Consider the following 27583-nt stretch of genomic DNA (forward strand, 5'->3'; position numbering starts at 1 on the left):
CCCGGGTTGGGGGCTCGATCCCCAGGGTGGGGTGTGCAGGAGGGAGCCGATCAGTGTTTCTCTCTCATCATGGATGCTTCTCTCTCTCTCCCTCTCCCCTCCTCTGTGAGATCAATAAAAATATGTTTTTTAAAACAACAACAAACACCTGCAGCTTTGTGAACAAACTGATGACCTGGAGAGCAGCTGGTGCATCCGTGGTTTCCTCGTCGGCTTATGCAGGAAACACGAGGTGGACCCAAGCTCACAGCCCTGTGTATGTGCATGTGCCTCAAGCGTACATGCATGTGTGTGCGTGCATGCGTGTGTGTGTGTGTGTGTGTGCATTCACACACAAAATGCATGCGTTTCAGCTCCTAAAACTTGGCTGGAGCCCTGCCCACCTGTGCAGTGTGTGCGATGGAGCGCAGCCGGCCGCTGTGGGAGGAGCTGACAGCGAGCGGACAGCACCTGTCGGGTGAGGCCTCGTGGGGCCGTTTTCTTCTCTCTCTTCCCTGAGAAGCCGCCGGAAAGCCCTCGTGGCCGGGCTGGTCTTTGTCACAACCTGATTCCGTGACACCAGGAAGGGGTTTGTGCCCAGGCACCTGGGGGCGCTGCGGGGGGAGGGGGCGCTGCGGGGGAGGGGCGCTGCGGGGGAGGGGCGCTGCGGGGGGAAGGGGCGCTGCGGGGGGAGGGGGCTCTGCGGGGGGAGGGGCGCTGCGGGGGGAGGGGCGTTGCGGGGGGAGGGGCGTTGTGGGGGGAGGGGCGTTGTGGGGGGAGGGGCGCTGCGGGGGGAGGGGCGCTGCGGGGGGAAGGGGCGCTGCGGGGGGAGGGGCGTTGCGGGGGGAGGGGCGTTGCGGGGGGAGGGGCGTTGTGGGGGGAGGGGCGCTGCGGGGGGAGGGGCGTTGCGGGGGGAGGGGCGTTGTGGGGGGAGGGGCGCTGCGGGGGGAGGGGCGTTGCGGGGGGAGGGGCGTTGTGGGGGGAGGGGCGCTGCGGGGGGGAGGGGCGTTGCGGGGGGAGGGAGGGCGCTGTGGGGGGAGGGGGCTCTGCGGGGGAGGGGCGCTGCGGGGGGAGGGGGCGCTGCGGGGGGAGGGGCGCTGCGGGGAAGGGGCGCTGCGGGGGGGAAGGGGCGCTGCGGGGGGAGGGGCGCTGCGGGGAAGGGGCGCTGCGGGGGGAAGGGGCGCTGCGGGGGGAGGGAGGGTGCTGCGGAGGGCACGTGCTGAGGTTTGTGGGTCACCCCCCCCCCCCCCCCCGTAGGGGATGCTCTTACCCCGATGGCCACGGGGTCCGCTCCGCGTGCAGGGCTCTCCTCGCCGGACGCCTGGCCGCTCCGCTCGGGGAGGGGAGGCCCTGAGGGTCCGAGGCCATGACTCGTCCCGCTCTCCCTCCGCCTGAACCGGACCCTCAGCAGGCGAGGTCCCGAGTCCCCCTTCCCCACGAGGGACCCCCCTTCCCCACGAGGGACCCCCCTTCCCCACGAGGGACCCCCCTTCCCCACAGCGACGCGTGCGTCCCGGGCCGTGACCGCTCGGCTCCGGTGACGCGCGGCGTGTGAATCAGGAAACCTCCCGCCGTCGGGGGGGGGGGGGGGGGGGGGGGCGGTCAGCCCTGGGCGGGTCCCGCGTGTTCGTGAAACAGCGGCCGCGTCCCCAGCAGCCAGGCCGGCGCCGCCTCCGCCCCGAGTCCCCTGATGTCACCCAACGCGCGGTGTCCCGCTCCCTCCCGCTGGGGGGCGCCCTCTCGTCTGGAGATTGGCTCTGCCCGCCGCCCCAGAGTCCCGGGGAGCTGCTCGGTGCGGGGTCCCCGCCTCTCGGCAGGCCTTCCGGACACAGGACACCCTCGGCTCTGTGGCCGGACACAGCAGGTTAAGCAGTCCTGCCGGCCGGTGTGGCTCAGTGGATGGAGCGTCAGCCTGTGGACGGGAGGGTCCCAGGTTCCACTCCGGGTCAGGCACAGGCCGGGTGCAGGCTCGGTCCCCAGTGGGGGGCGTGCAGGAGGCAGCTGGTCCATGATTCTCTCATCATGGATGTTTCTCTCTCCTCCCTCTCCCTTCCTCTCTGAGATCAATTGGAAAAAAAGGTAAAAAATAAAAACAACAACAAAGAGTAAAAGTCACTGTTTAGAAGACACACCTGGGTCCTGCTGATGAGCTGTCCGGGGAGTGGCCCATCTCAGCACCCGGCCAAGGCTGCTGGGGGACCCTACTCATGCAGGGCTCAGCCGCTCCCCCAAACCCTCCCCCCGGGGCCTCCTCCCAGCCCAGAGCAGGGGAGGGCTTGTCTGGATGGTGCCCGCTGCTCAGACCCCGACTTCACGCCCAGGCGTGGCCCCCTCGAGGTGCACACCCGCCCCCCCCCCCCATGTATCTCATCGCTCTAGGCACCTCCATCTGCGTCCAGGGAACGGGCCGGAAGGCGGGCGACCGCTCCGGTCCACGGGGAGGGGAAGGGCCGCCTGCGCCGGGGCCTGAGGCCCTGACTCCATGGCTCTCCCGGGTCTGCTCCAAAGCGCCGACTGGAAGGCGGTTCGTACTGGTCGGTGCGGACAGGACAAGCCTCCCGCCAGCAGGCAGGTGCGCAGAGGGAGTCGCATGGCGTCCACAGAGTCAGGGCCAGGCGGCCGCCGCAGGCCCGAGGTGAAGGTGCGAAGTAGACGTGCATTGTCGTGGGAGGCCAGAGGGCATGGAGGCCACCAAAGCCCGCGGCTGCCGAGAGAGCTGCTGAGCACACGGCACCGGAGGTAGCGGGTGCCCCGCGGCATCAGCTGCCGAGCTCAGGGAAGCAGGGGGGGGGGGGGCTGGGCGGCGAGTCAGCAGCAGCGAGGGGGGGGCCTGGGAATCTGCACCTCTAAGGCCTGCAGGGGCCGCTGCTGCGGGAGCCACTGCCTGCCCTCCCTGAGGACCCCCCCCAGGACCCTCCCCCAGGACCCTCCCCAGGACCCCCCAGGACCCTCCCCGAGGACCCTCCCAGGACCCTCCCCCACCTGCTCTCACCTGCTCACCGGGGACGCGCCCATCTCGATGTCACCGGGGCCGGCCCCCTGAGACCTGGCCCGGCAGAGCCGCATCGAGGCCGCTGTGGTCCCAGGTGCCGCCGGCGGCTCAGCTGACTGCAGACGGCTAATTGCTCTCGTGCTGACGCGCACCTCGTTAAGGTTTTCTCGAGGGGGGAGTGGAGCTGCGACCTGGGGTTTAAGAGGTCGTGGTGGAAAGAGGACACCTGCCCGTGCTAACGAGTGTTGGCCCGCAAGGACACGCCCAGGACCAGTTCCCAGGTGCGTCAGAGGCCCAGGATCTCATGAACTGCAATGTTCCATCTTAACCGGCCTCCGGAAACTCCTGTTTTATGCATCTCCCCGATGCCTGGTAGGTTGAAGGGCCCAGAAATAGGCAGAGGAGAAAAAATTATCGAAAAAACAAGGTAATTTAACATTAGAACTGTGTCAGTTTGGAATAAACAGGTTTATAAGGCTGGACGTGACAAGATGAAATTATATTTTTACTAGTGACCCAGTACGCAAAATTGCGTGAGACCCGGGACCCCAGACCCCGCCACGCAACAGGACCCAGAGTCAAGTCCCCGCCCACCCGCATGCACCTCGCCATGCACGCAGCCTCCTGGTGACCGGTCTTTGGTCGTTACGGCGTTAGGGACACTGGGTTTTTATAATATAGACTAGAGGCCCGGTGCACGAATTTGTGCACATGTGCGGTTCCCTCAGCCTGGCTGGCGATCAGGGCCAATTGGGGCCATCTCACCCAGGCCAGGGGGAGGGACCATGGGAGGTTGGCCAGCCATGGGAGGTTGCTGTGGGAACGCACTGACCACCAGGGGGCAGATGCTCAATGCAGGAGCCGCCCCCTGGTGGTCAGTGCGCATCATAGCGACCAGTCGACTGGTCGTTCGGTCACCCGGTCGTAACGGTCGCTTAGGCTTTTATATATAGAGATTGATTTCAGAGAGGAAGGGAGAGGGAGAGAGAGAAACATCAATGATGAGAATTCCTGATTGGCTGCCTCCTGCACACACCCTACTGGGCTTGTGATCCTGCTCCAGGACAGGACAGCCCCCAGGCCCTCCTCCCGCAGACCCCTCGGGCCTGGCACGCTCCCCACGGCAGACACAAACATTAACCCCCTCGGTGCCTGAGCGGAGGTCTGGGCTCTCCCTGGTGGCCCGCGAGGTCCGGAAGGTTGGCGCCCGCTGGTCGAGAGACACCCCGGTGCTTAGCTGGAACCTGCGGGAGTGGAAACCCAGAACTCAACCCCGGACCCGTCCAGGCCCCACGCGCCCCGTTCCTGTGGGAGGCGTCCCGCGTGGAGAGTCAGCGGGGGGTGGGGGTGGAGGTGGGGTTGTCTCTGGAGCAGGAGCAGGTCGGCTCCTCGGACCTGGGTCCAGGGAGCCTGAGGGACCTCTGGGCGGGCCCTGGACCGCTGGCCTGCACACACCCTGCGTGGCCACCCCGAGGTCAGGGGCCGCGTGTTCCCTGCGCATCCTTCCCCCACGGGGAGCCTTCCCAGACCCCACCCCTCCCCGGACTCCCCGCACTCAGCTGCACCCCACGATCTGTGGTCTCAGCATTCCTGCGACCCCAGGGCATCTCCTGGAATCAGAGGCGGGAAGGGAAGCAGGGATCCGGCCGACGGCGCGGGAGGGAGGCTGACAGGGAGAGGACGACAGCCACAGAGGAGGCCGGGCCCCTTCTGCAGGCCTGGGAGGGCCTCTCCCCAGCCCACTGGAGCCCGTGGAAACTACAGTCCCCAGAATGCACTGCTCCACGGCCACCCCCTCACTAGCGTCCCAGAACTACACTTCCCAGCATGCAGCGGGCCACCCGCAGGCCAGGCCTGTGTTTCCCGGATGTGCTCTGTGCAGACAGAGGGCGTGGATGGTGCAGGGGGGCCCTGGGGTGGGGCTGCCCCCCAGACACCTCCTGCTTCCCCCGCAGATAGATCCCGGCTTCGGTTCTGAAGCTGGAAGAAGGCGGGGCTGCGGGAAGCCAGGGCCTCTGACCATTTTAAAGAGCCAAGCTCGCGTTTTAAAAGATGGCCCCATCCACCCCCAGCAAGCGGAGTTCCCGAGCCAGGCGGCCGCGTGTCGGCCATCCGTCCTCGTGTTCATTTTGCCTCAGGGCCAGCCAGCTAGGCAGCATGGCCAGCGGGAGCCCTGCACGGGGACACGGGCTCCTGACTGATTCTGTGCATCAAATGCCAGAGTGCAGAGCGGGCTCCGTGCCTCCCACCCCCACCCCCACCCCCAGGATGCCCCGGGCGGCTCTGGCTGCAGAGGCTGGGACTGCGTCTCCCCTCCCCGCCCCCCACCCGCCGTCAGGAGATGCCCCCTGAGCCCCGAGCGCAGGCCCTGCTGCCCACTCCGCCCGCGGCAGCTGCCGGGCTGTCAGGCCTCTCGCAGCGCATCCAAGGCCCCCAAGGCCACGGGCACAGGGGCCTGTCCCAGTCAGGGAGGCGCTGCCTTCAGGGACCTGCTGTGGGCGTCACCCCGAGGCCCTGGGCACTGCAGGCGGTGGGACAGCCCCAGGGTCAGGGTCGGCCTGCTCTTCCCTCTTCCCAGCGCGAGGTCGGCCTTCTCCTCCCGCTGCTCCGGCCCAGGCACGTGCTGTGCCTGCTAAGCTGGGTTCCCGTGGGCCCCGGGGGTGGGGAGGGGGATTCGTTCTTGTCCTTGACTCTGTGCAAGCACAGGAGACGGAGAACAGAAGAACGGGAAGGAAGGTGTTGCATGAACTCTCTTACTATGTGGAGAGGCAGAGCAGACGATCAAAACCGCCCCCCTGACAGGGCCCTGGTCCACGTGGTCAGAACGGAGGCGCGTGGCCAGTGCTGGACACCAGGGGCAGCTTTGTGGGCGTGCGGCCTGGCAGTCACCCCGCCCCCCCCCTTGGAAGAGCCGCAGGCTTGGCCTCACGCTCGGTTCTCACTGTCCTGAAATTGCTAATAAGCTCTGAATGGGGGCCCTGCCTTTTTTTTCTTGACTTTCCTGTAGAGAGAGAGCGAGATCCGATTGTTGTTCCGCTTTCTGATGGGTTCATTGGTTGATCTTGTATGTGTCCTGACCCGGATCGAACCCGCAACCCTGGCGTATCAGGACGGCGCTCTAACCCAGTGAGCTACCGGCCAGCGCCCACCTTTCCTTCTCACTGGTCTCCCCAGATGATGTCACAGGCCTGAGCGACACCTGCTTCGTGAGCCTCGGCCTCTCCCGTCAGCTCGGCTGCCGTAGCCGAGGCCAGAACCGGGGGACTTAGAGGGCAGACATGTATCTGCTCACCGTCTGGAGGCTGGATCTGAGGTCACGGTGTCAGCCTGGCGCGCCCTTCCTGGTGTCAGGCGTGTGCCCTCCAGCCGTGTCCTCGCAGGGCTGAGCGGAGGGAGCTCTTATCAGAGCATCCATCCAGCCAAGAGGGTTCCATTCTCAGGACCTCGTCACCTCCCCAAGGCCACGCCTCCTGGTCCCGTGGCAGGCAGTTAGGCATGAGCAGAGCCGGGGGCATCGGCCAGGTACGGGAGGTCACCCGGGGTCCCGGTAGCCGTGGGGTGGACCTCGCCCTCAGGTGACCTTTCCTCTCCTGTCAGACAGCTGTTCCTGCAGCTGGACCCTCCCCTGACCTTCTCCCCGGCCCGTCTCCATCATGTGGCCGACACCCTGAGAGGAGGAGCAAGGGGCCGGAGACAAGGCTCACGGACGCCCATGCAAGCCCTTGCCTGACCCCACGCAGCAGCCCCAGAGGTGACGTCCAGGCCTCAGCTGTGTTTGAGCTCCGGCCCAAGGAGCAGCACGGCCGAGCGGGTGGGCGACGCCCCCTGGACCCACTGAGATCTGGACCACCTGCATTGACCTGTGACACAGCGGCACCCCAGACCTGCAGCAGCACAGCTCGGAACTGCAGAGAAACCCCAGGACTGTGGGGCACCCCCAGAACTGCAGAGACACCCCAGAACTGCAGAGAAACCCCAGAACTGTGATGGCACCCCAGAACTGTGGGGTACCCCAGAACTGCAGAGACACCCCAGGACTGCGGGGCACCCCCAGGACTGCAGAGAAACCCCAGAACTGCAGAGAAACCCCAGAACTGTGGGGTACCCCAGAACTGCAGAGAAACCCCAGAACTGTGATGGCACCCCAGAACTGTGGGGTACCCCAGAACTGCAGCACCACAGCTCGGAACTGCAGAGACACCCCAGAACTGCAGAGAAACCCCAGAACTGCAGAGAAACCCCAGAACTGCAGGGCACCCCCAGAACTGCAGAGATACCCCAGGACTGCGGGGCACCCCCAGAACTGCAGAGACACCCCAGGACTGCGGGGCACCCCCAGAACTGCAGAGACACCCCAGGACTGCGGGGCACCCCCAGGACTGCGGGGCACCGGGCCGTGTGTGAGGGGACAGGACGCTGGTGTGCGGAAGCAGTACCTTTCGCTCTCCTCTCCTCTTCTCAGCTCCCGTCCTCCCCCAAGGCCGGGCCTCCTCCGAGGGAAGCAGGGACGGCGCTGGTGACTGCTCCCCGCCATCGGGCGGCTGCACATCCCTCTGGGAGGCGCTCAGGCAGTGGGGGGCCTGGCACCCCTGTCCGGGAAACGCCTGCAGGAGAGCGCCCCTCGGAGGAGCGTGGGCACGCACAAGCCCGCGGGCACACGCGTGAGCGGGAGAGCAACCCCACGCGGCAGGAGCACGGCTGGTCTGGACCCACCTTCTCCCAGGGAGCAGCTGGGGGGTTGGGGGGGCTCAGACACAAGGGGGGGCTGTCCAGAACCCTGAGCACCTGCCCCCCAGCCAGAGCAGCACCCCGTTCACAGGGTGGGAGTGTGCCCCCCAGGACAGACCAGAGGAGGAGGAGCGAGGGCGGCTCCCCTGTGGCTCCCTCTCCGGCCCCCGCACTCCGCTGCCGGGGGAGGGGCTCTCCAGCCGCCCTCAGAAGTGCAGAGGGATTAATAATTAATAGGTGAGGCGTCCGCATTATTAACCGCCCAGAGCGGGCAGAGGGCTGACAGCCACGCTGCACACGGGCTTACGGCGTCTGATTTCTCTTCCCGGGAAGCACGGGGACCAGAGTGCACACCCCCCACAGCCAGGCCTGCTCCCCCCACAGTGTACCCCCCCAGCCAGGCCTGCACCCCCACAGTGCACCCCCCCAGCCAGGCCTGCACCCCCACAGTGCACCCCCACAGCCAGGCCTGCCCCCCACAGTGCACCCCCCACAGCCAGGCCTGCCCCCCACAATGCACCCCCACAGCCAGGCCTGCCCCCCACAGTGCACCCCCCACAGCCAGGCCTGCCCCCCACAATGCACCCCCACAGCCAGGCCTGCCCCCCCACAGTGCACCCCCACAGCCAGGCCTGCCCCCCACAATGCACCCCCACAGCCAGGCCTGCACCCCCACAGTGCACCCCCCCAGCCAGGCCTGCCCCCCACAATGCACCCCCACAGCCAGGCCTGCCCCCCACAATGCACCCCCACAGCCAGGCCTGCCCCCCACAGTGCACCCCCACAGCCAGGCCTGCCCCCCACAATGCACCCCCACAGCCAGGCCTGCCCCCCACAGTGCACGCCCCGAGGACACCCAGGGCTGCCCCCCACAGTGCACGCCCCGGGGACACCCAGGGCTGCCACACCAGGGCACAGCCCAGGGACCCGGGGCCTCCCTGAGCCTTCGCCATCTGTGGGGCCTGGGCCTCCCCCACAAAGCGAGCTGGGAGGGGTGACAACCCCCAGGTCCTCACGCCTCTGGAGGCCACGTCCACACGTCGGGGGACACAGCACGCAGCGCATCGCTGTCCCCCAGTTACCGACTCACTTGAGGCACCGCAGCGTTTGCCGGAACGGGCACCGCTTTGCCCCGAAAGCACTCTGCCGACCGCAGTTCAGGGGCCCAGAGGCACCCGTCCTCCCAGAGGAGGACGGCAGGAGGGCGGCACCTGCTGGGAGCGGGGGTGGGGACGGCGCCCAGGCCCGGGGTGATTCATTCCGGTTGGACCACACAGGGCAGGCTGACTGTTCCGCGGATGGTTCTGAGCGGCCGGGAGGGATGGTGCAGCACCCCAGCGGCCGCGCAGGACAAAGGGCCCCCCCCCCGCCCCCCGCCTGAGCCCGGCAGGAAACACGCAGCTGAGGTCACAGAATTAGCCAGAAGCCCCGGCCCTTCCTTCCCCTCCCGCCTGGGGCCGCATTTGATGGGAGAACAGGGCACACGGACCAGACGCGGCGGCTGGCCCTGCCCGTCCCTCGCGTGATCCCGCCCGAAGAACAAACAGGAACGGAGCTCCCGGGGACCTAAAGCAGTGGTCGGCAAACCGCGGCTCGAGAGCCACATGCGGCTCTTTGGCCCCTGGAGTGTTCTGACGCCACTTCTTCAAAATAGACTCGCCCAGGCCAAAAACCGACTTCTGCGCGTGGGCCACGAAGTTTCCATCGCGCTGTACGTGTGCGCCCGCACGTGGTATTTTGTGGAAGAGCCACACTCAGGGGGCCAAAGAGCCGCATGTGGCTCACGAGCCGCGGTTTGCCAACCACTGACCTAAAGTAATGCACGTTTAGCCCGGCCGGCGCGGCTCAGGGGCTGAGCGCCGACCTAGGAACCAGGAGGTCACGGTTCCATTCCCAGTCAGGGCACAGGCCCGGGTTGCTGGCCCGATCCCCAGTGGGGGGCGTGCAGGAGGCAGCCGATCCATGATTCTCCCTCATCATTGATGTTTCTCTCTCTCTCCCTCTCCTTCCTCTCTGAAATCAATAAAAATGTATTTAAAGAGATAAAACTCCGTCTCTCTCCGAGCAGTGAGGCTGCGCCGGGCGCTGCCCTCAGCGTGTTTCCCATGAGAAGCTGGCCTGGCCGCTGGGTTTCGCTCCCGTCTGTGGGGAGGAGCCGGGAGGACGGGCAGAGCGGCTGCTGAGGCCCCTCCGGGGAGGACCGAGGCTCCAGGGCGTGGCGGAGCCTGTGATGAGCGCGGAGCAGGTGCCGTGTGACAGAAGCCCCTCGAGGGGCAGGCCAGGGTCTGAGGGTGGACACCTGCAGGGAGGGGCAGACCCCAGCCCTGACCCGGCTGCAACCCCTCCTGGGCAGCCCAGGGCCCCTGGACGGCTCTGAGCCGGAGGCGAGGAGGGCAGGGACTCAGGCGCAGAGGAGGGTGGTCCCGGGAGACGGCGGGGCCGGCAGGTGGCCAGCAGCACAGAGGGAGGACGCACCTGGGTGAGTGGGGGGTCACTCTGGAGTCCGAGTGTGGGCCCAGAGACTGCAGGTGGGGATGAAGTACTGAGCCTCCTCGGGGGAGTGGGATGGGGGGCCGTGTGCCCGGGGGAGTGGGATGGGGGGCCGTGTGCCCGGGGGAGTGGGGGGGGGGCCGTGTGCCCGGGGGAGTGGGATGGGGGGCCGTGTGCCCGGGGGAGTGGGATGGGGGGCCGTGTGCCCGGGGGAGTGGGGTGGGGGGGCCGTGTGCCCGGGGGAGTGGGTGGCGCCCTCCCCTCGGGGCGTGCAGGCACACACAGGTGCCGGCTGCCCTCTCACGGGGAACAGGGAGCCGGCCTTCTGCTCTTCCCACCATGGCCGGGGTCCACGCTGTCGGGAATCCATGGCTGCTCCTCGCAAAGCCATTAGCTGTCAGGTCTGCGGGCCGAGGGCGGGCGGAGGCGCGTCTGGTGCGTATGCCGGCGGCAAAGACGACCTTCCTGTCTGCACCCCCAGGCACGGACGGTGGAGCGGGCACAGGGCCTGGGCCGCCTGGCACCCCGGAGGTGTTACCCCCACCCCGGAGGGTTACCCCCACCCCGGAGGTGTTACCCCCACCCCGGAGCAGCTCCCGGAGGGCAGGAGGGTGACCTGCTCCCAGGCTCCTCTGCTGCTGGGGCGCCGCCTGGAGCTCTGAGCCCCGCCCGCGCCCACCGCCCGCCGCCCGCCCGCCGTCCGCCCGCCGCCCGCGCCCAGGGAGCAGAGGCCCTCGGTGGGGCCAGGAAGACAGGTGAGGGCCGCACAGGCAGTCACACGCGCTCAGGCCGTGCACACACAGACACACGCACAGACACGCACACACGTGCCCGTGTACACGCCTCGCACACCCCCGACGGTGTGTCTCCCCCTGCCAGCTCCTCACGCCCTCTGCTCGGGGCCGTACCCATGACTGAGGCTCACGGACGTGATCTCCACGCCCCCCTCGGCGTGCGGGAACCGGCTGTGACCCGGCGGCCTGGCAGGTCGGAGGGAGAGGCTTTAAACGGGCTCGTGTGCACGCGCAGAGCAGGTCCCGAGTCACTCAGAGCACGAAGCAGGCCTCTCCCCGCCTGCCCCGCCCCCGGCTTCCGACCAGACACCCTCTTATCAAACGGAAAACCATGGCATCAGCAAATCCTCCCTCTCCTGTCCTTCTCTCCCTCCCTCTCCTCCTCTCTCCCCCCTCCCTCCTCCCTCCCTCCCTCCCTCTCTTCTCCCCCCTCCCTCTCTCTCCCTCTCTCTCTCCCCCTCCCTCTCTCCCTCTCTCTCCCCCTCTCTCCCTCCCTCTCTCTCCCTCTCCCTCTCTCTCCTCTCTCTCTCCCTCCTTCCCCACTCCCTCCCTCTCTCTCTCCCCCCCTCCCAGGCTCTGGCTGCATAATTGAAGCCGCGGAACGGAAACGCGCAGCAGCGATGGCACAGATGTTCCGTCAGGTCCCTCACACAGCTCCGGAGGGCCCTCGCCGCGCCCGCATATATTTCACGCCCGGCGCGCAGTGAGCCTGGAAGTCACCCTGTGAACGGGGGCTGGATGCATTTCAATCGGCGGGGAAGCCGCGCTCCGCCCCGGCTGTCAGAGCAGCCGCGTCCCGCAGACACCAAGCCCGCAGGGGCCGCGTGTCATTCCTGACACAGCTCCTCGCCCCTCACGGCCGCTGACAGCATCCAGCGCGGCCCGCTGGGTGGAGCAGCCCCGGGGCCCGGGCTCCAGGCTCCTCCGGGAGACGTGGGCCGGCTCGGCGCTGGGCCATGGAGGGCCTGCCAGCCGGGGGCGGCCGGGAGTGGGGAGGGGGAGGGGGGACTGCTGGCACCTCCGTGAAGATCCCGGGACGAGAGCAGGTCAGGGGCGCGGCCGAGACCGTGTCCTCCTGGGACACCCCTTGTCCCTCCTCGCCCCCCCCCCCCCCCCGGGGACAGCAGGCGCCCGGGACCTGGGCCGGGGTCCCCCTGGCTGCATATTTCCAGACGCTAATTCAGCCCCCACTTCTACTCACGTGGAGGAAACACTCGCACGGAGAGAGGGAAAGGGCACGGTGGTCTCCGTCTCCCCCCCGTCGCCCCGCAGGGGGCGCTGGGCAAGGTTCTGAGCCGACAACACGGCCCAGGCCTACTGTGCGCCATGGTGCTGGAGACGGGTGAGCAAGGCCTGCCGCCTGCCAGGGGCCGCCCTTCGTATGGGGAGACTGAGGACGCAGGCGTATGAATGCGGGCTCTCTGTACATGCAAAAACATGCATGACACACGTATGGTGTTTGGAATCAGATCACGGATTGAGTCCGCCGTCAACGTGCGCGTGGCCTTTCTGAGCCTCAGCATCTTCACCCGCTCAGCCAAGCCCCCTCCCCCCTGCCCACCGCCCCAGGCGGCGCCCGAGAGGGGCCACCGCGCCTCAGGAGCCCCCCCGGACCCCACTCGGGCACTGCGCTCGGTCACGGAACACGAGCACGCCCTCATCGTTGGCTGTTCAATGGAAATGATGGAAAGCGCCCTGTAGAGAACCCGGCCAGGAGTCATAGAAGATGACTCCCGGGGAAAATTCCAGGGGCAAAGGTCACCGGGAGGGCAATGACGGGGCGCCCGGAGGTCAGAGGAGACGCGGACCCGACACCAGGGGACCCCCACGCGCTCAGTGCGCACCTGCCGTCTCCGCTCAGCCTCCCCTCAGAGGCACCACGTCTCCGTCCACCTGTCCTGCTCCTCCCGGGCCAGGGGCGTGCACTGGGCTTGCTCAGGCCAGACAGTCCCCCCTGGAGGTACCCCATTCCCACCGGCTCCCCCAGTGTGAGCGGGATGGTGACGGAGGAGGCTCGGCCCCTGCACGTGTCGGGGACGCCCCGGCACCTCACCGCCACGGGGCCCGTTGGACGGATGCGGCGTTTCGAACCGGGCGCGCGGCGTGGAGAAGCACGGTGTGCTGTGGGTCGCCTCTCGGCCGGGGCGGCTGTGCGTCCCCCGAGTCGAGCTCGAGGCGTTGAAATGGGATCTGGGGGCGAGGAGACGTGCTGGGCATCGGTTCCTGGGCAGCCATTCCGGGTCATAAAGAGCGCCGGCCGGGACGGCGAGGGAGGCACTGGAGACGTTTACCCCACTCGGGCGAATGCCCCGGCCCTGAACGCCCCCCACGGGAGCCCCAGCCACGGAGAGTCCCTCTCACACGTGGCCCTGAGTCCTCGGGGCCCCTGTGTGTGGAGGGGAGTCGCTATGGAGTAAGGACGGAGAGGGAACGCACGCCGCCTGCGGGACTCCTGGGGACCCAGACGCAGGATTGAGGAGCAGCAGCCAAAGGAAGGGGCCCCAGGGCCGGGGTGTGAGTCCTGGCTCGGCCCCACGGGAACGTGGTGACGTGGGCACGACGGTACCGCCTGGGCCCCCATTTCCGCGTTTGTAACGAAACGCGGGGGTTCCTTTGCTCACCCCTCGTTTAGCGGTGAGTCGGGTGCGATGTGCCCTGAACATGTCCTGGGGGCACGGCCGCTGGCGAGGGCAGGGGTTCCTATAATTGTGCAAACGAACGCGCCCACCGCCCCACGGCCAGCAGGTGAACGCGTGGGACCGTGAGCGCCGGGCGGTGGGGCCCAGCCGACCCCACACTCCCCCGCGCCGGCCCACCAGCCCACACCCCACGCCACGGCCCCACGACACGCGTGCCGGGGCTTTCAGCCGCCGTGCCCGCCGTGAAACCGGGGCAATGTCAGGACACGCCGCGAGGCTCTGCGTGCCCCTCTGCACGGCTCCCGAGAGCCGCCGTCACGGTGAACAGGGAAGCGTCACGCCGAGCAAAGGAAGGCGACGTCCCCATTCCTTCATCGGAGGGAGCGGCGGCAGGAAGCTCACTGCAAACGCCGCTGAGTTCCTTCCGCGAGTTCGGGCGAATCGATTTTTATGAAATAAAACCACGTGGGACAGGAGGAGTCCTCCCAGGCCATCCTGAGCCCAGGGTTCCGCAGCACAGCTGCGACCCAGGGGCTGCGACGCCCTCGTCACGCGTAAAGCCACGGCGCGGGGGGGAGGAGATGGAGACTCGGGGGAGGCTGGCTCAGGCCTTGCACACGTATGTGCCGGGCCCTGTGCTCAGGCGGCTCCCACGCTCGTGTTATCCGTGAGACACCTCGGGGTGCATGCTGTCTCGCCACCGCCACGTGTGTGAACGGGCTCACAGGCATGGAGTCGAGCGCCCAAGGCCGCAGCTCGAGGCAGTGTCAGCGCCGGAGCAGGGATCGGGGACCCAGCCCAACGCCTTTTCTCACAGCACACGCAGCCGGCCGGCCTGGCGCCGGGGTTGAGTGAGCATCAGCCTAGGAACCAGGCGGTCATGGCTCCGTGACCGGGCATGTGTTGTGGGCTGGGCCGGTGCGGGACGTGCAGGAGGCAGCTGATGGAGGATTCTCTCTCCCCGTTGGTGTTTCTGTCTCTCTCTCCCTCTCCCTTCCTCTCTGAAATCAGTAAAAACGTGTTTAAAAACATATGCAAAGCAGAGTGAGCCATGAGCTGTGTCTCCCCCACAGACCCCGCTTCTGACAGAGCCCTGAGGTTCCCGCCTGGGCCCCGCCCCCGCCGCCCTCGGGGGAGGGAGCTGTGTGCCTGCAGGTCGCCCTCGCCCAGGTGCGCCCGCAGGTGCGGCCCCGCTCTGTGTGATGGGAAACGCGGGGAGACACTCCCCGCCCCCAGGACACCTGGTCCCAGGGCAGGGCCTCCGCAGTCACAGCACCCGGCAGCACGCCGGGTCCCTCCCTCGCCCCTCCCCCAGCCCCGAGAGCGCGGGTGTCACTGGGCGCAGAGGCCGGGGCGTGGCAGTGTCTGCGGGTCGCCCTTCTGGTGCCTTTACACACACACAGCAGGGCCGTTACTCAAAAGCCGTCTGAGCTCCCCGCCCCCAAGACAAAGAAAGCCCCTAGCCCGGCGTTAGATGGGTCCCGGGAGGCGGGCGACGGCGTCCGGCTCCGTCCAGTTTAAGCAAATCGGAATTGCTGGGAAGAACATGGGCACAGCCTGGCCACCAGCCTGCAGACACCTCCCTGCAGCACGTGCTGGGCACTGGGTCTGGGTGACGGAAGATGCCAGCAGCGGGTCCCCCGTCCGCGTGCCCGTGGCCGTCGGCTCAGTCCCGTCGACGGACTGCTGTTTGGAAGGAGCTGAGGAGCAGGTTGACTTCCCAGGTCCTTGTGGGACGTGCCCTCACACAACAGAACACACAACACGGAACACGAGGCTCGGCTCCATGGATCGTCTGCTGCCTCGTGGGTGTTCCTCCCAGCCCCGCGCCAGGAAACGGGCACCTTGATCAACTCCCTCCACATCTCTCCACCTCCATTTCTTTCCTTTCTTGCTTTCTTTTCTGTTTTCTTGTTAATCCTCATTGGAGGATATACACGGAGTGGCCAGATGATGATGATCTCTGAATGCATAATAATCTGGCTACTCAGTGTATATCCTATATAATAAAAGGCTAACATGCAAATGGTCCCCTCGACCAGGAGTTCGACCAGCAGGCAGGCCAACCGCCCATGTCCCCTCCCCCTAGCCAGGCTGGCCGGACCCCACCCATGCACGAATTCATGCACCAGGCCTCTAATATATATATGTATATATACACACACTGAGTGGGCAGGTTATTATGCGTTCAGAGATCATCATCATCTGGCCGCTCAGTGGATTTTTTTCCATTGAGTTTTAGAGAGAGTGGAAGGGAGGGAGAGAGACAGAGAGAGAAACATTGATGTGAGAGAGAGAGACATTGATTGGTTGCCTTCCTCATGCGCCCTGACCGGGGCTGGGGAACAAGCCTACAACCAAGCTATGTGCCCTTGACCGGAATCGAACCCGTGACCCTCAGTCCAGGGGCCGACGCTCTAACCACTGAGCCACCAGCCAGGGCTCAATTTCTTTTCTTTAGAGCGAAGGTTTGGTCCATGACACGCCTTCTCCCTGGACAGCCCACAGAGTGATGTGGGGAAGCCTCCGTCACGGGCATCTATGCAGCCTGCACGCCACCCATAGCGGTGCCAGCTCCAGGGGCCTTTGGCACATCGGGGGGCGGGGGGCAGGGACAGTGAGGGGACCAGGACAGACATGCTCGGGCCGAGAGGGTCTCTCGAAGGGCAGGGGGCGAATCGGGGACAATTGTCAGCACAGCTGATGGCGACTCGCTCCCATTCCCCCAGTAACCGGGAGTCTGCAGCGCACACTCACTCGGGCATGAATATTTAACAAGAAAATATGTCATTAGAACAGGCCCCCACAGCCAACGAATTAATATTAATGGGACGAAATGGAGCCTCCTCTTGAACCTGGAGAGGACTGTGAGGGCAGCGGCTATTAAAGAACGCGGCGGCCTCAGGACTGACCTTGGCCCGGGCAGGGCTCAGCGGGAGCCGCCAGAGCAGCAATTAAGTATCCGGCATGGCTCTCCCTCTGGCCCGGATCTGGGGCATCTGGGGCGTAGGAGCTCCCGACAACTTGCATTTAAGGCTGATCTGCCTGGAGGCTGACAGGGCAAGAGGAGGGGCCGGGGGAGCCTGGATAAGGAGCAGGGAGCCGAGAGGCGGGCGGGGCCCCCAAGACGGATTAGCACGGCCGGAGTCCGTCCTGAGCCCTCTGCCTGCGGGTGCGGGGCCTGAGGCCGGGGGAGCCAGGACCCCTGCCCTAATCAGCGGCCGTGGCCACGTGACGGACCACCAGCCCCAATGCCACATCGTCCCTGGCGCGAAGTGGGTGCCACGTGGACATGAGCTCACCCCTCCGAGACCTCGGAACCCCCTGCAGACGAGGGCGGCTGGGGGAGCCCGGTCCCTCCTGCAGCCATGCCAGGCCTCCCTCGGCAGCAACAAGGTGTCTGGGTTCTCAGCACGCGCCCGGGGACCGCGCCCTCCGCCGGCGTGGGAGGAGGGGTGCTCGGGCCAGGAGGACTGCAGGTTTGACTGGTCCCACCGCAGGTGCTCAGCAAATGAAACGCCCCCATTCGGTAACTTATTCCCTCAATGGAGGAGCAGCTATCGTATGTAATGGCTGATCTAGGATTCCACACAAACCAAACCCGTCTCCTCGTTCCGTGTGGGCTGGGAGAGCGGGAGGTAATGAGCGCACACGGCTCTTTCGAGGGAACTGGAGAAAGCAGGTGTTCGCTGCAGGATAAAGACAAGTCAACGAGGAAGGTCCTTCCACGGAGAGAGAAGTGCCTCTCGTTTCTCTCCTAAGGGAGACACAACAGCAGCGAGGGGAGACTGACGATGCGGAGTCGGCGTGGAGAGTCCGGAAAAGTGTCTCTGAGGAGGTGAGGGACGTGAGGTCCAAAGGACAGTGGAGGGATTGCACTTAGCCAGACACAGGAAGGTCATGGTCAGTCAAGGAAGAGACATTGTTTGGATGAGTGAATAGATGGACAGACGGGTGGGTGGGTGGACGGGTGGGTGGGTAGACGGGTGGATGGGTGGATGGCTCTATCCACTGAGCAACCAGTGAGTGCCAGCTCCTGGGAAACGACCACGTTACCATGGAAACAGGAAATAGGCTGTATTTTTCTAAAATGGTTGGGTGGGTGGTTGGGTGGATGGATGGACAGACAGACGGATGCATAAGTGGGTGGATGGATGGATGAGTGGGTGGATGGGTGGGGGTGGGTGGATGGATGGACAAGTGGGTCGATGGACAGATGGATGGGTGGACGAGTGGGTAGATGGATGGATGGCTGGTTGGATAGATGGATAGATGGATGAGTGGATGGATGGATGAGTGGGTGGATAGATGGATGGATGGATGGATGAGTGGGTGGGTGGATGGATGAGTGGATGGATGGATGAGTGGGTGGATAGATGGATGGATGGATGGATGAGTGGGTGGGTGGATGGATGAGTGGATGGATGGGTGGGTGGGTGGGTGGGTGGATGGATGGATGGATGGATGGATGGATGGATGGATGGGTGGATGAATGAGTGGATGGATGGATGGGTGGGTGGGTGGATGAGTGGATGGATGGATGGATGAGTGGGTGGGTGGATGGATGAGTGGATGGATGGATGAGTGGGTGGATAGATGGATGGATGGATGGATGAGTGGGTGGGTGGATGGATGAGTGGATGGATGGGTGGGTGGGTGGGTGGATGGATGGATGGATGGATGGATGGATGGATGGATGGATGGATGAATGAGTGGATGGATGGGTGGGTGGGTGGGTGGGTGGATGGATGGATGGATGGATGGATGGATGGATGGATGGATGGATGGATGGATGAGTGGATGGATGGATGGATGGATGGATGGATGGATGGATGGATGGATGAATGAGTGGATGGATGGATGAGTGGATGAGTGGATGGATGGACGGGGCAGGCCTCTGGGGATGCAGGTTCAGACAGTATGTTGTCACCTGCACCACATTCTAAGGTCAAGCAAGGTCAGTCCAGATTCAAGGGTGGATGTGGGCGTCGAGGGTCAGGGGCCTCCTCTAGAAGGAGAGCGGCAAAGTCAGCATGAGAAGGCTGAGGACACAGGATGGGTGGAGACGTGGGACGTGTCTGCCACCAGCCTAGCACAGCATCCTCCCCAGGCACCCGCCCCACCTCATGGTCACCCCACCTTCTCTCTCCCTCCCCTTCGCACTCCTTGCTGTGGTGCCCGTGAGACTTCCTGCCCACACCATCGAAGGGCCGTCCCCCTCGGGAGGGGCCGTGGCTGCCCTGCACCAGGTGACCCCCGGGCACTTCCTCTCCAGACCTTGCCCAGGTCCCTTCCGATCCCTGTGAGGTGTGTGTTCCTGTCTCAGTAAACGTTCTCTCTACAACGGCATGTGTCAATAAAGATGTTGTTCTTATTCCAGCCGGCAGCTTGCCCACTACGTCCATCTTCTCTCTCCCAGTTCAGTCCTCGCTGGAGAATGGGGAACCCCAGCACCATCTCCTTTAAGGGTTTCACACCGACGGACTGTCAGCTGGTATGTCACCGGCTGTGGCCACAACACTGCGATCACGGATGTGGCCAGCGGAGGGTGACGGGGCCGGGCACCCACCCCCAGGCTGCACGCAGGGTGGGCCAATCGCCAACCCTGTGAGCCGTGTGGGGGCTCATCTCCTGGACCCCTTCCCCGCCCGGGGGGACAGATGTGGCCACGTCTGAGGTGCCGGGCCCTCCTCGTGGCCCTGTGCTCACCAGGACACGGACTCCCTCCTCACCGTCCCCGGCTCAGCTCAGCGGCGGTCCCGCCGGTTCAGTGAGAATCTCCGGGTGAGGAGGCACCCGATCAGCCGCAGCGAACGCCAGGTCCGCCTCGCCCAGGCCGGGCCACCTGCAGGCCTCTCCCCGCGTCCCTCAGGGCAGCAGTGTCCTCACAGTAACCCCCCCGCACGCATCTGTGTGATCTCTGTGTTTTTGTATGTCCGTGTGTGTGCTGTGTGTTACGTATGTGTGTGGTACGTGTGTGCATGTGATGTGTGTATGGGTGTTTGTATGTTTGCATGAGTGTGTGTTCTGAGTTTCTGGTGTGTACATGGTGTTTCAAAAACACCATGTACACACCACAAACACAAAAATACACCAACACACAAAAACACACATGCACACACCACAAACACATCACAAACTCAACAAATACACACCACACAAACACACACACATGCACACACGCCACAAACACACAAAACACCACATACACATCACAAACACAACAAATACACACACAGGCACATACACACAGGCACACACAGGACACATACATAATCCGGGCCAGAGGGAGAGCCATGCCGGATACATAATGTGTCCTGTGTGTGCCTGTGTGTATGTGCCTGTGTGTGTATTTGTTGTATGTGTCCTGTGTGTGCCTGTGTGTATGTGCCTGTGTGTGTATTTGTTGTGTTTTTGATGTGTATGTGGTGTTTTGTGTGTTTGTGGCGTGTGTGCATGTGTGTTTGTGTGTGTTGGTGTATTTTTGTGTTTGTGGTGTGTACATGGTGTTTTTGTGTGTTTGTAGTGTGTGTGTGTGTGTGTGTGTGTGTGTGTGTGCGCGCGCACGTGGTGGAGTGTCCGCGTGGATGTGGAGCGTTTAGCCACATGCTCCGTGGCCTGCCTGAGTGGCCCAAACCGAACGTGGACGGACCCTCAGCTGGCTCAGCTGGCCTCCCTCCGTCAGCAGAGAGAAGGGGACCTGTCTGCATCCACGCCGAACCCGCTCAGACACGGCTCGTAAACATCGTGGGAACCTGAACGACACGCACCGTGTCGCCTGTTTAATATTCCAGACGAGGAAGCGGCTCTGAGGTGCAGGCTCCCAGCCCGCGTGCCTGCCCGGGGGCCACGGATTAATTCGGGGACACCGCCAGGACGGCCAGTGCGAGCGTGAGACAAGGAGAGGGGAGCCAGAGGGGGCAGAGGCAGCGAGATTATCTGAGAAAAGCATCATTGATCCCTCCTGCTCCCCTAGACCACGTTACCATGGAAACAGGAAATAGGCTGGATTTTTCTAACATGCACTGCGCAGAACTGCGTCCCCCCAGGAGCCCCTGAGGTCACGAGGTCGGGGCTGCGGGGAGGGTGCGGCCGGCAGGCGGCTGTCTGTGTGGGAGACGGGGGGACGGGAGGGGAGGGACGAGCGGACCCCTCTCCTGCTGGCCCCGTGGAGGGGCTGGTGCAGGGCTGCTCACGGGGCCTCGGGTGCTGGTCTCAGGGAGCAGGACCCCGCGCGGTGCTGATGCAATCACACGGAGTGAGGGGGGACGCGGGGCGAGGGGGGACGCGGGGCGAGGGGGGACGCGGGGCGAGGGGGGACGCGGGGCGAGGGGGGACGCGGGGCGAGGGGGGACGCGGAGGAACCTAATGCGTGCTGCCTGTCTGAGGGGCCTGTCTGAGGCAGCAGAGTCTGCAGGCTCCAGCCCCGATGGCCCGGAGAAGACGCCACGGGGAGACGGGCAGGATCGGGGCCGCGGGGGGTGGTGGGGGAACAGGGCGCAGAGGGCGCGGAGGGCGGGCAGTGAGGCCACACGGCGCGGTGACGTGGACGCACCATCACGCTTTTCCCAAACCCACGGTCTGACCCAGAGTGAGGCGACGTGTTCCTGGATGTGGGCTCCTCCCGCACCCCCAGGCCCGCAGGAGTCGGTGGGGGGAGGGGAGGGGGGGGAGGGAGGGGGGAAGTCTCTGTGCTTTGGACTCGGTTCCTCTGTAAACTTAAGCCCGACCTGAAAACAAAGTCTATCGATCGAAAACGCAGAATTTAGCTTTGCTGATAACGTGAAAGCCTCCGTCCCCGTGACGGCCCCAGGAAAGGCAGCCCTCGGCCAGGGAGCGATGCCGCGTGTGCCACGTGTGTGCCCCGCGTGTGCCACACGTGTGCCCCGTGTATGCCTCACATGTACTCTGTGTGTGTCTCACGTGTGCCCAGCATGTGCCCCGTGTGTGCCTCACATGTACTCTGTGTGTGCCTCACGTGTGCCCAGCATGTGCCCTGTGTGTGCCCCGTGTGTGCCATGTGTGTGCCTCACGTGTGCCCCGTGTGCCGGGCAGTCTGTGAGCTTCCTCCGTTTCCACGTGGACGAGCAGGTTCAGAGCAGAGCGAAGGCGAGACTTCACCCGTTCCCCCAGCTCAGAGCCTGCAGCTGCCCCTGCGGACGCGCGCCCTCAGGCCGCCGGCCAGGAGCGCCCGGGGACCCCGTTCTCCCTGCACCCGCTATTGTCACCGTCCAGGCCTCCTGGTCTCTGCGATGGTCTCCCCCCGTTCTCGGCCTACGGTGGCCCCAACACCGGGCCCCGGGCGGGGCTCCTGGCTGACGTCCCCCCGGGCGCGGGAGAGCCGCTCCTTCCAGGCCAGCCGGCGGGGCTCGCCCGTCTCATCGCCGTCCTGGCCGCAGGCCTGTCCCTGCGGCGGGAGGAGCGCCGGGCCAGGTGCCGGGAGTGACAGAGACGAATGAGACTCCGCCGTCCCAGCAGCGGGGCCTTGGCGGACGCGCAGGACGGCGGGCGGCCGGGGGCAGAGGCTGGGGAGACGCCCCAGCTCCGGGGCGGGCACCCCTCCGCCCGCCCAGGCCCCTCCCCGTCGGGCAGCTCCCCGAGGGCGGCCCACAGCCGGCCGCAGGGAGGCGCTCGCCGGGCCTGGTGGCTCCGCTGCCCATGGCTGTGTGACAACCCCCCAAACCCGTGACCCGACACCCGGTTCCGTGGCGGCTCGAGGTTCTGTAGCCCAGACGCGGGCAGGCCCGGGCCCCTCCCCTCCCTCAGCGGCCCCAGCGGGTAGGGGCGTCGGGGAGCCCCCAGGTCCGCGCTCACCCCTGAGCCTCGCCGGCCGGCTGCTCACGACCTTTTCAGTGACGCCCCAGAACCAGCCGCGAACGCCGCACGTCGCCGACGTCGGAGAGAGCTGCACATTCACCGCGCAATTTCCCGAATCACCGGACAAGAGGGGAGTCGGAGACCCCGTCCCCTGAGACCCCGAAATGGGCAGAGCAGACCAGCCGCGTGCCCGCCACGTCCTCGCCGACAGCGGGAGGCCCACTGAAGGGTCGTATCTGTCCAACGTCCCTGCCCACAGCCACGGGGAACGCCTGGCCCACCCCTGGGCCCGTGGGCCTCCCAGAGGCCCCGCCTGACACTCGGGGAGTCGCCCACACAGGGTGCCCCCCCCCACGGCCCAGGGTGGCGAGGGCCTGGCAGGAAGGGGGGCGGCCCCCCGACAGGACGTGGGCTCCTCTGAGGATCGAAGCCGAGGCCCTGGGAGACGCTTCCCCCGGCTCCCCTCCGCCTGCCCCTCCGCCACGCGAGTGCCGATACCGGCGAGATGATGCATTAACCTATTTCTGGCCGCGGCGCCGGTCATTTATCAGACCCGCTCTCCTGCCGCCAGGGCCGCCGGCCGCCAGGGCCGCCGCTCCACACGGGCTCCGGGCCAACCTCATCCTCCCTCTGAGCCTCAGGCCGTGGCTTACGAAGGGGGTGGGGGCGGGGGGGGCCACGAGCTGCGAGCCCCGAGCCTCCGGGGAGTCTGGGACTTTGGAAAAGGGCCCCGTGCGTTTCCCTCTCCTGAGACAACCCCGGGGGGGGGGGGGGGGGGGGGGATTCGTGTTTTATGCAAAACGCACCGAGGGCGGCAGGAGGCTGTTCCGGGAGGTTCCGTCGCCCCCCCCCCTTCCCTGGAGTCGGAGCCGTCGTCTGGGAAATCCAGTCGCGGGCAGGGGGGGGGGGGTGCCCGCCTTCCACCCACGATGCCCGAGACGGCGCTCGGGGAGGAGACAACCAGAGGTGACGAGTGGGCGGCGGCCGGCGAGGCCACCCCCTGGCACGCAACCTGGGGGCCTGCGACACCCTGTCCTCGGGCCCCGGGGCTGGGACCCGCCTGGCGCGGCTCCGGGCCAGGCCTCTGCCCCGAGGCGGACGGTGACGGTGACGGTGACGGTGACGGGGGGGGGGGGGGGGGGGGAGGGGGGGGGGGGGCGACACCAGTCCTCACAGGCCACTGGCTCCCGGTGGGGCCCTCCCGCCCCCAGCAGGCAGGCGGGTGACCTGGAAGTGCCTCCCGCGCCGGTCGGGTCCCAGAGAAGGTTCCGGAACTGCTGGGAGCATCTTCCCAGACCAGGTCGCGGACCTCCTCCGGGTCGCTGGCCCCGCCCAGGGCAGCCCCTCTCACTCAAGCCTAATGTGACCCCAAAGCGGTGTTTGTGTGAAACGCCCCACTTCACAGATGAGGAAACTGAGGCTTCGGATGGTCGGCTCTCCTCCCCAGAACCTCAGCATCCAGCCGCCCGCACGCAGGCCGCCGCTCACGCACGCACCCACCCACCACACGCCTGTCCCGGGGCCACCCCCCCCCTCCGCCTGCGACCACCCCACAGGCGCCCCCCCGCCCCCCCGCCCCCGGCCTCGCTGTCCGTCCGACACTGTGCTGCCTCCACGGGCGGACGGCGAGCTCTAAGCCGGCCTCTCTCCCACACCCCGAGGACGGAGGACGTGGGGAGGGGACCCCGCCCCAGAGGCTGTGGCTGGGCTGAATTGATTGGGTCTCCCCGAGTCCCTGCTCACGGGGTGTCTTTCTCCCGCCAGCAGGGGGGGCCCCAGGCGGGCGTGCGAGGCCTCACCATCCCGGAGGGCGGGCGGGGCTGGGCGAGCCTCAGGGGCCTGCCTGACCCGCACGGCACTGCCAGGAGCGTGCCCGGCGCCCAGCACAGCGCACCTGCCGCGGGGGTGCCAGGTCAGGGCACGGCGGTGGCATCCTTCCTCTCTGCGTCCCGTGGAGACAAGAGGGAGGATCGGCCCTCCCGGTGGCCGGACAGGGAGCCGGCCCGTCCATCAGCGGACACTGACCACAGGCTGTACCCACCGCCTCTGCCACGGCCGGCGGGGCCCTGCTCCGGCCTCCCCGTGACAGCGTGTGGCCACGGCGGCCTGGCCACTCCCGGCACCACGGCCCGTGGTCACGTAAAAGCGCCCTCACCCGGCGGGCGGACACGCGCTGCTCCCGCTCAGCCGCGGCAGGATTCATTAGGCTCGCTTGTTCGCGGCGTCTGCTTAATTTCCAGCTACGCCCCGTCTTGTTGGGAGAAATTATAATCTGTAACAATTACACAGTTCACTTGCTTCGTGGAAATAGATTTGTCATAACGCTCTCGCTAAGAATGGCGTTCCCTCCGGAGAAGGCACTGCCGTGGCCCCGGGGGGCGGGCGGGGGCACTCAGGTGGGTCCCCCACACCACCCTCGGCTGCGGCCTCCACCGGGCGGCCTGGCTCCAGACGAGCTTTGGGGGCTCATGGGGGGGTCCTGGCGGTGAACACTGCCCGAGGGCAGTGGAGGGAGTTCCATCCTAAAGAGTGAGACGAGGGCGTGGGTTTAACCACTCAGTGTGCGGCCCGGCCCACGTGGCTCAGGGGCTGAGCGTCGACCCAGGAACCAGGAGGTCAGGGTTCGATTCCCGGTCGGGGCACAGGCCCAGGTTTCGGGCTCGACCCCCAGTGGGGGGCGTGCAGGAGGCAGCCGGCCCATGATTCTCTCTCATCGTGGATGTTTCTCTCTCTCCCTCTCCCTTCCGCTCTCTAAAAAGACCCAAGAAAACAATAGAACCCTGTTGGAAAGACGCGTATGAAGAGTCAGCCGCGTGTTCGATGCACCTGACGCTCCTGCGCCCGCCACGTTCAAGCGGACATTGACTGGCCTTGTCCGTCCGACCGTCCGACCTCCTGGCCCACGGCCCGGCCGCAGCCGAGTCTTGGGGGCCGGGAAGGAGGGAGGGGGACTGGAGCAGCCACAGCGCCCGCAGGGGGCGGAGTTTCCATCGTGCGTGTGAGGGGCGACCCCAGTGACCGAGGAGCAGACGCCGGTGCCAGCGCGGTGGAGAGCCGGGGGCCGCGGGCCGAGCCGCCGACGGCCTTTCTGAAGGCCGTGTGTCGTCTCGGGACCAGACTCCCTGATCCAGTTTGGGGCCCGTGACTGGGCGGCCGGGACGCACACATCCAATCTCGGGGGCATTTCTCAGGAGCATGCGGGCGCGGCCAGGCGCGGGGGCTCGCACCCCATGGCGTCTGGTTTCCACGGACACAGCCTCCTGCTCCCCCAGGAGAGCCCCACGCCAGCTCCCGCCCCGAGCACTTCCCCGAAGACGGACTCGGAAACGAAGGGTCCAGAGTCCACGGGGGAGGGGAGGGGGGGACCTCTCACCCAGGGGAGCTTTTCAAAACATAATGTTTTAAAGGTATTTTTATTGATTTCAGAGGAAGGGAGAGGGAGAGAGAAACATCAGTGATGAGAGAGAAGCATGGATCAGCTGCCTCCCGCACGCCCCCCACTGCGGACCGAGCCTGCAACCCAGGCCTGTGCCCCGACGGGAATCAAACCCTGACCTCCTGGGTCACAGGTCGACGCTCAACCGCTGAGCCGGGCCAGCTGGGTCACATGGTCTCCTTGTACCCGACTCAGGCAGCCAGCTCGGGGGGCGGAGTGCCCACGTCTCCTCGCTCCTCGCCCGCCGTGCAGGGGCAACCTGGGGTCCCCGGCCCCCCTTTCTGCGTGGTGAGCACACAGGGGAGGGCGGTGAGCACACGGGGGAGGGCGGTGAGCACACGGGGAGGGCGGTGAGCACACGGGGGAGGGCGGTGAGCACACGGGGAGGGCAGTGAGCACACGGGGAGGGCGGTGAGCACACAGGAAGGGCAGTGAGCACACGGGGGAGGGCGGTGAGCACACGGGAAGGGCGGTGAGCACACGGGAAGGGCGATGAGCACACGGGGGAGGGCGGTGAGCACACGGGGGAGGGCGGTGAGCACACGGGGGAGGGCGGTGAGCACACGGGAAGGGCGGTGAGCACACGGGAAGGGCGGTGAGCACACGGGGGAGGGCGGTGAGCACACGGGGAGGGGCGGTGAGCACACGGGAAGGGCGGTGAGCACACGGGAAGGGCGGTGAGCACACGGGGAGGGCGGTGAGCACACGGGAAGGGGCGGTGAGCACACGGGGAGGGCGGTGAGCACACGGGGAGGGCGGTGAGCACACGGGGAGGGCGGTGAGCACACGGGAAGGGCGGTGATGAGCACACGGGGAGGGCGGTGAGCACACGGGAAGGGCGGTGAGCACACAGGGAGGGCGGTGAGCACACGGGGGAGGGCGGTGAGCACACGGGGGAGGGCGGTGAGCACACGGGGAGGGCGGTGAGCACACGGGAAGGGGCGGTGAGCACACGGGGGAGGGTGGTGAGCACACGGGGAGGGCGGTGAGCACACGGGGAGGGCGGTGAGCACACGGGGAGGACGGTGAGCACACGGGGGAGGGCGGTGAGCACACGGGGGAGGACGGTGAGCACACGGGGAGGGCGGTGAGCACACGGGGAGGGCGGTGAGCACACGGGGAGGGCGGTGAGCACACGGGGAGGGCGGTGAGCACACGGGAGGGCGGTGGTGAGCACACAGGGAGGGCGGTGAGCACACGGGGAGGGCGGTGAGCACACGGGGAGGGCGGTGAGCACACGGGGAGGGCGGTGAGCACACGGGGTGGGCGGTGAGCACACGGGGAGGGCGGTGAGCACACGGGGAGGGGTAGCCCCAGCCCACAGCCCAGAGCTGCTGGCGCCGTTGGAGGAGGTGAGAGGGTGGGCCCCGGGCAGGCGGCTCTGGGCTCCGATAAGGCCCCAGCTCAGTGTGGGCTCCAGCCTGGGGCCCCCCCCCCTCCAGGCCGGTCACCAGCACCCCACATTCTAGGCTGATTTTGGAGGCGAACGCGCTTGTGTTTTCGGTGAAACGCTGCCGTGTGGACAGCGAGCCTCTGGTCGGAACGCCCTGTGAACGTCTGGATGGAGCGCGTGGGGAAGGACGAGCGAGCGGATTGTCATTAGTCACGGGCCATTCACCGCTCACGGCCCGAATCTTACGGAGCCGCAGCCTCCACGGAGCCCGCGGGAGGAGCGTGTCTCCGGGCCCTGACAGTGACGGATGGGACG

General features: G+C 66.4%; 1 protein-coding gene and 1 pseudogene across 1 annotated transcript in view; one reads left to right on the forward strand and one right to left on the reverse strand.

The window, feature by feature from the left end:
- The window catches only part of LOC103283182 (small ubiquitin-related modifier 1-like), a 33181-nt pseudogene extending 20497 nt beyond the window's left edge, over positions 1–12684 (forward strand).
- EIPR1 (EARP complex and GARP complex interacting protein 1) overlaps positions 1–27583 on the reverse strand; it is a 277183-nt gene that overhangs the window by 148043 nt on the left and 101557 nt on the right. The gene's annotated exons all lie outside the window — the stretch shown is intronic.

This window comes from Eptesicus fuscus, chromosome 16, assembly GCF_027574615.1.
Source record: "Eptesicus fuscus isolate TK198812 chromosome 16, DD_ASM_mEF_20220401, whole genome shotgun sequence".
Taxonomy (NCBI): Eukaryota; Metazoa; Chordata; class Mammalia; order Chiroptera; family Vespertilionidae; genus Eptesicus; species Eptesicus fuscus.